Source organism: Linepithema humile, chromosome 5 (genome assembly GCF_040581485.1).
Source record: "Linepithema humile isolate Giens D197 chromosome 5, Lhum_UNIL_v1.0, whole genome shotgun sequence".
In the NCBI taxonomy this organism is placed as follows: Eukaryota; Metazoa; Arthropoda; class Insecta; order Hymenoptera; family Formicidae; genus Linepithema; species Linepithema humile.
The window spans coordinates 24,611,346-24,619,407 of record NC_090132.1 but is presented as its reverse complement, the minus strand read 5'-3'; the positions used below and the strand labels follow the sequence as shown (position 1 = coordinate 24,619,407).

Sequence of the window (8,062 nt, the reverse complement as noted above, 5' to 3'; positions counted from 1 at the left end):
ACGTACGCGGAATCCACTCGTAAATATGCGCGAACACGCCCACGTAATATCTTAGCCTTCAGGTGAGAAGCAAAAATGAAGACAGTGGCTCATTGTTATCGTAGGATGATCGAGTCGAACAATGCTTTCGCTGTTGAAAATATTTTCTGCAAAAAGAAAAAGATTGATAATTCAAATTAACATCTTATTGATTTTTACTCAATTATTAATCTTTGTTCTAATATCTCACGTTTTTCAAGTACGTAAGAATGCTTGTACATGTTTAATCACAACTGTCGGGCAACTATTAGACGCGGTAGTAAAGAGCTTCTGTTTTATTTGTTCGCAAGTTTCGCAATGCGCCGCATGCTATTGGAATTTTATTGCCATATTACGCGCATCTGTATGTATCGTGTTCTATCTATATGTACAAACATGGCTCAGCAGTTTCAGAAATCGCAGTTTGCAGTCTTTTTAAAAGTCGGGGTTATCTGGAACGTCACGCGGTGTGATGGATCGCCGCTTCAATCAAGCGCGGAGCGCAACCGCGAGGGAACTTACTAAAATTACGGAGAGAGATATCTGCGCGATCCCAGTTTCTCTATGATACGTCTTCGCCAGTCACAACACTTCAGCAAAAGTGTTACAGGGAATCCACACCTGTACCTGCGTTCGTTGTTACGTGACGTACACAAGCGAGTGCGCAGCTTGTAGAAGCGCCGATGTATACTCTGGGAGATTTCTCGCGCATTTTCCGACCCGCAGACTTTGTAGGCGAATTAATTATAACAACGTGGTGTTAATCCGCGAGAAACGGCGATTTAAAAATCCTAGATTCTCACCTGATATAATACGAGAACTTTCCTGGTCCATTTAATCGCGCTACAAGTTTAATAATATTAAATATTAATGGAAAAAAAAAGTAAAAACATGATATTTTTCAATACTGTTTATATAATATAAACATTAATATTATCGATTACGAGAAACAGCGAAGCGTCAAAATATAATTTATTTCTCGGAATAAATTTCCTGCCACCAGCTTCTCTCGTGCATGCTATTTTTGTTATGAGTAGTATGATTATCTTTGCAAAGATGATCGGCAGTAAATTGGTGGTTTATTGGCCGTGTGTGAATGTATTAGAATCCTTTCATCCTCAGTACGACAATTATCGTTATGGCGACAGCCTGATAAAAAACGCACGCACGAAAGAGACTCAACGAGAAACAAAACACATGCATGCACACATTTGCGCCGTGCCAATCGCGCTCTTCATATATGCACAAACAACATTTCAAACCGGTATGATGTCGATACAAGCTTTACTTTTAAAGCTGCAGGTATGGAAAAATACGCTAATTGAAGCGCTGAAAACAAAGAACTTCTATGAGAGAGATAAAAATTACACGTGTTGAAAAAATTAAATCAAACATTTGCAATTATCGATATTTACGTAATTCTTTTCAAATTATCGGTTAGTTTTTCTTCTTAACACATCTTGGTTATTACGATACTATTATCGCACAAACAGAAATTATTCCGACACGCCTATAACATCGATATCTACGCGTGCAACTATCAACAAATTTTTCACTTTTCACCTGAAAAATCTCACGTGGCTTTTATCCAATGAAAACTCGTTTCATACCGAAAATAGTTACACGATAGAAATTTTGGTATCTTTCCGTGAATTTTAATCATTAATTTTTTTCAACTTCTTAAAAAGAATCACACGCGGAGTGTCGTCTTCTCGTCGAAATCATATCTCAAGTGTGACAAACTATATCAATATTTCGAGGAATATCGATCCTCGCGCGCAAACGATTCGCAATATCGTAGAGACCGGAATCGAGGAGGCTGTCGGTCGCATATGTGTACGTCGCACGCACGCACGCACACACACGACGAGAAGCGGATGGACGGCCGGGCGGGAGCAGCGCGCGTATTGCGCTCGCTAGTAAGATCCCAGTAACGAAGAGAGCTCGCGTGTCCCCGCTCGGCGCTCGGCGCGTTCAGTTAGCACGAGACTCGCGATCGAGCAGCACAGAGAGAGAGCGAGCGGATGAACGGTGTGCCACGACGACCGGCTACTTTTTTTTTCCTCGTCTCTTCTCCTCGCGCGCTCCGAGAGAGAGACGATACGGTACGTCGAATTGACGGCGATTGACGACGACCACCCGGGACGTTGCGTCGACGAAGGGAGACGTGTAAAAGGACGGTTCTGCGAAGCTGGAGCTCTAAATTCCATCTGCGGTATTATTCACGTTACGTGCATTAACATATAATTTTGTTATCGTTGAACTTATAAATCCGCATATTTATGCGTGACATTTTGTTTACCGCGTTGTCTATCGAAATGCGAAGGCAGCGGCTTTATTATTCCGATACGTGGCGCGCCTAATAAAATTCCTATTTGATTGAGCTCCGATTTTTCGTACACTGTTCTTCTCCGCTTCTTCCCGACTTCGCTCGACCACATGGCGGCACGACGTCATTCCGGATGTAAAAATCATAGTGTATCTTCTTTTTTTTCCGCGTACGAGCGGTAGTGAAGAGTGAAGATTCTGCTGATTCGTAAACTTGTGAACTTTTCCGTGTGATAGTGCTGCGCAATCTTACGGTTCGCGATGACGGTTCGCGCTCCGATAACGCGCTTGTTTGTTGCTAGCGTTCGTGCGTAATCCACAATCCATGATACCTCTCGTTTTTCGATAACGCGGTGGATGATGTTGATCTCGCTGGAAATTTACGCGCGTAACGCGTATCCCACGATGACGTCGTTTGGTCATCGAGGGATATCACGTGCCTATGCTTCGGCAGAGTATTTATTATTCCGCTGATATTAATATCGGCGATGTAAACATTGTCCCGACAATTGGCAAGCTCCGACCTTCTTCTAAACACGCCGTAGCGGCCATCATGGTGCTTGTGAATTGCTGATACGGGAGAAATATCTTGATTGTCCGGTTTCACCAGCGATGAATAATAACGTTTACGTCGAACGTGACTGCGATTCGCCGAATAAATATACACTTCCTCTCTTCAGCTGAGAAGAAAAACATAATGAATGTAGACTTTTATTCATGGCATTATCTACCGCTGGTGAAACTAGATTTTAATCATTCTTATAATAAACGCGCATATTTTAAATTCTATTAATATTTTTATCCGATTACGTATTACAAATGAAAACAGTATTAAAAATACAAAAGGATCTTTAAGAGGGTAAAATATTTAATAATCAAAGAACATATTGTTTTATATTTTCAAAGAGCAATTTAGCTTGCACGAACAATAACATTCAACAGTTGGGGATGGGCAAAAAAAAAAAAAAAGAAAAGCCTATACGAAAGCGTAGAAAGTGCTTTATTTCGCAATATTCTGTAGAAGGAAATGGTTTCTCATTTCTTGCATTTCCAAGACCCGCAATCGCTTACTTAATAACACCTAGTATATCGCTCCGTCGGACTTCTCATGCATGCGTTCTATTGAAGACAATCGGCCAGTCTCCATCTGCGATAGTATCGATCCGCTCTCGCGCTCGATGCGGGTGTTTTTAGCAAAGACCCGGACGGCGTGAACTCTTTTCTTCTTTCACAGTCACGACCGGTTGTCGATTCACGTTCCAGCCGACATTATGTGACTTGCAGTTTTACCAATTTATACGGAATGTCGCAAGAGCGCAACAGTGCCGAGTTCCGAGGCGCGTGACATGCATAGGTGATGCGTCGGTGCTTTTTAATTTGCGCGTCAAGGGTGCTGCAACAGGTTCGTTCGAGGAACGGACGTTATTGAGACGTGGTGCTGCGCCCATCGGACGGCCGCGGGAGATTTATCGACCGATCTAGCCGACGATCTCGTGCGACGAGACGTGGGGAGAGCCCCGCTCTTTTATGCTAGCTTCATTAACTCGCTCAACTGATCGGCGCAGCCTATTTCGCCGCGAACGGCCAATGTCTTATTATAACCGTCTATTCGCAATAATTATACCGTAAAATTATATCGTTATTCCGGATTATATCGTTATAACAGAATTTTTTACATCGCTATTCCAATTATTATTCGTACCTTTCGCGATCGAAGTAACTGTTTGTAGAATTTACCGCTTCACATTGGAAAATTGAAGACGCCTAATTACGGAACGCCCTATCGATAATCTTGATAGTAACTTAATCTCATTTTCCAATCTGAATTCCAAAGTTATCACCGCAGTACCTATTTACTATACACATACTATTGATCTAAGATTACGGGTTTCTCCGCGTCTGTCTCGAGAATAATGTTAACTCGTTTACGTTAATGATATTAAGAGGTCGCGCGCGGATTCGTGGCACACTGACGATCGCACGAAGCGAATACCGTGATGATCCTCGTCCGAAAAGATCCGCGACCGCATTATTTCGGTGAAAAGCATGCGTGACGAACGTATCGTTAATCAATAAATAATTAAGATGTTGTTTATTGTTTTAAAATCTATATGACAGTATACAAGAGGAAAACTTGGAGTCAGAATCATTTAACTCACATTAAAATAATTAAATAATTTATAATACAAGATCAAAGTTTAAATTAATTTTTCTCGTTTAATTTACCCAAAGAAATACACAAAATTATTTAGACGTGAAAAATAAATAAAAGCAGTTATATAATAGCTTTTTAAGAATTATGGATGAAATTAACATAGTCGTATGTTTCTGCACAGCAGAGGTGGATAAACCTGCACACATGATCAATAATTTAGGTGCAAATATGATGCATTGTCACACATCATGTAAATTGTTTTGCTTGTTCACGTTCTGAGCAAGCTATCGATCCCGCGATTCATCGATCTTGATGCGCCATATATTTCGCGTTGATGCTCGACGCGATTTCTTACACGGCTGTACAGGAGTCGTTACACGGTGGGTGGTGACGGTGTGATGTTTCGCGGTCGGTTTAACACGCCCATTGCGTCAACACGCGATTCTGTTAGCGTTCGATGACAAACGTGATCTGCGGTTGCAGTTTCAAAAGATCGAATGCAAATACCATTTTTTACGCGTAACGCGCGCGCGTTATCCGCTTTCAAAGTTTTTTTTTTTTTTTTTTTTTTTTTATTTAAATTTAATGCAAAAGTATTTCATATTTTATTTTATTTATATACGCGTTTTATTTTCGTGATTTGGAAAATACAGCTTTTAAAATATAATTATTAGGCGGTTTCGCACGATTCTGCTAGAGAGAGAGAAACGTGAGAAACGAGAGAAAAATTGCTACAAATTGTTACTTCGCTAAACGATTCCAAGAAACGAATGTTGTTTACCATTTTTTTCTGTATGCGCATCATTCGCGCTCGACCACCCATCGCCCAAGTTCCTCGGCGATCGTAAAAGCGAATTTCTCTTCCGCGCTTTACACGAACAAGCGATATCGAGGAATTTGCCTCGCCTTGCCCACCAGGCCGCGCACACAGCGTAGGCAGCGAAAGAGAGTGCATCGTACAACGGAGATATGCACTACCGAGCTCAAGGAGACCCGCTCACACGTACACACGCGTACCATGTCACGTCGCGCCGTCGTCCTTTGCGACGTCGCCTGGGCGCATCCGCGAGGACGCGTTGTAATTTCTCTCATCGACGAGAAACCGCCTTCCCTCCTTGAGCATCGAGCGCATACGAACAAAGTGAATTTTCGATTCACCACGCATGCATCGTCTGTCCAATGCATCTCGTCGACTTTGCATGTCGTTCCATTAATCCACGATCTCAAGGTGATGTGGGACTTTTAAATACAACCAAAGGTGACGCCGGTATATTTATAACTCCGTTTTCTGGAATCTAGCTCGCACTCGCGAATTGTAACAACGAAGTTTGATAAATATATGGGCTGAGCTAATTGATGCAATTAGCAATTCGTAATTATTATTATTTATCAATCACGTGTTGCATTTACGCGTTTATTGCTTATTATATTATATTTCTACGATTTATCCTTTTCATCCGATTTATCGGCGATTTATTAATGCAAATTAGAAATTGTCCATATCATTCTCATTAGTCTAATCAGATTGTGTCAGTAAAATAGAACGATCAAATTGAATAGTAATGTCGTGCTGTTAAGTTATTAAATAACAGCGCAGGAAATCACAGCTATGCGCAAGATATCGCGTGCATTCGCTAGCACTCTGGCTTGAATGTCTAGAGAGCTCCGGTCCCTCGTTCGTGTTTACATGGAAATTATTGGTTTCGTCGTGTCTTTGCATCATGACGATGAATCATACCGCGCGCTTAGGAATGTCGACCTCTCACGACTGTGCCCGAAGGAGAAGCCCGCCGCTCGTTATTCGTGACACGACCGGATATCCGTTGTAATATTATATTATCGGCGGAAGGGATACTCTCTCTGTTATCTATCTGAGTACGCGCGTCACATATAACATATATGTACATATAATATTTATGTGTACGGGCTGTCTGTGAATCTTGAATTTCAACCGCTAGCTTTAATATTTTATCGCGAAGAAGCGATACATCGATCCTCCTCATTTCTTATCCGAAAATTATCAATAGCGCTGCGCTTTTACAATTTCTGAAATTATCAATGAGCTTTTTTAATTTTTGTCATTATTATTTATGCAGTCTGCTACATTTCGGTGCTGAAGATAAATGCAGCTGATTAATAGCTAGATAATTCGCTCGAATTACACTGCCGCTAATACTTTGCAAACAGAATATCCGCGAAATAGATCCGCGAGATAGTCAAATGCCCAGACAATTCGCCATAATTATTTTTAATAGACGTAGATTACAATGATATTGTTAATCAAATAGAAATTTCCTTGCGGATATCAACACGCTAAGCAGAATATCGTACTGTGCAGTAAAATAGCAATATGTTCCACCTTGACCTCACGAGCTCTTACATTAAGTACTTTAATTTCAACCGATCACAGGTGATTAGTTTAATGGGATTAGTTTTTAAGGGATATAAGCTCCTTTTTTTCCTTGACGTAATGACCATTGAAGTGGATTAATATTATTGAAAAGCTTCAGTTAATTTTCCCTTTCTCTCATAAAGTACCTTTCTGCAGGTCACGCGAGGTTACATAATTTTAGATTAGACAGCTTAATGTCCACGCGTCCGACAGAAGAACGAGTGCGGCGCGGGATCGATGATTGTTAGAACGTTTTAAGGATATTGCGAGCAGTGAATCCATGAATCTTAATTCACGCGATTTTCTCCGGCAATTTCTCGGACGAACGAACGCGCTCGCCCCGGCAAATTTAGTTCGCTTCAGCGCAACTTAGCGTAACAACGGTATCGTCGCGACGGACTATTAAATTACTTCGGTGACAGTAATCTGCATAGTTGTGTAGTGCGAGGTGCGTAGTACGTTCTCCATCCAGCTGGTATTACGGACAGATAGCGAGCGCGTAACCTTCACGCATTCGCGGGCGTGTCGGAAATAATAACGAGATCGCGTCCACGTCCACCGCATTACCGCACTTTTGTTCAAAAACAATTCAACGCTTTGCACTTAACGTCGCGTGGAAAATTGTCTCATTGTTAAAATGCCGCATCGAGAGCGCCGAATTAATTTTAACGAGCGACATTAATTTCGACTGAACTTGAACTGCATAAAAATTCTACATATTTTTACGCGGATTACTTTTTTTTGTGCAGCAGCTTATTTCGCGTAATGACGACTTATTCCGTTTACCACTCGTTCCGAGTTTCGCGCGATTATCCGCAATGGCGTGTAATAAAATTGAATCAAAATTATATGAGCTCCACTAATCGTGTTACACTTTCCACTTTGGCAGCAGAAGATGGCTTTCGCCGCGGCTAAATTCGCTTTAAATCTGTAATTAGAACACGCATCGAAAGTAGGTTTCCGATTCAGTTTGTATTGCTGCAGTTTCCGAGTTTTTCTTCGCGTGTTTTACAGAAATAGCACGCGTTATCACACGCCCACGGACGGAGTAAAATATTTTAATTATTCCGATTACAGAAGTTACGCGTGTGTGCTCTGACTTCAGCGAATTCTCTCACGTTGCGTTACGTTGATCTCGCGGCGACATAACGTCATCGATTTCTATCTCG

The 8,062-nt window shown here is 41.4% G+C and overlaps 1 protein-coding gene across 1 annotated transcript in view; it reads left to right on the top strand.

Annotated features, from left to right (window-relative positions):
- The first annotated feature begins 208 nt into the window (after positions 1–208).
- LOC105675122 (serine/threonine-protein kinase MARK2-like) overlaps positions 209–8,062 on the top strand; it is a 66,839-nt gene continuing 58,985 nt past the window's right edge. The window contains exon 1 of the mRNA XM_012371977.2: positions 209–2,123. The gene's annotated coding sequence lies outside the window, so the exon portion shown is untranslated. The remainder of the gene's footprint in view (positions 2,124–8,062) is intronic.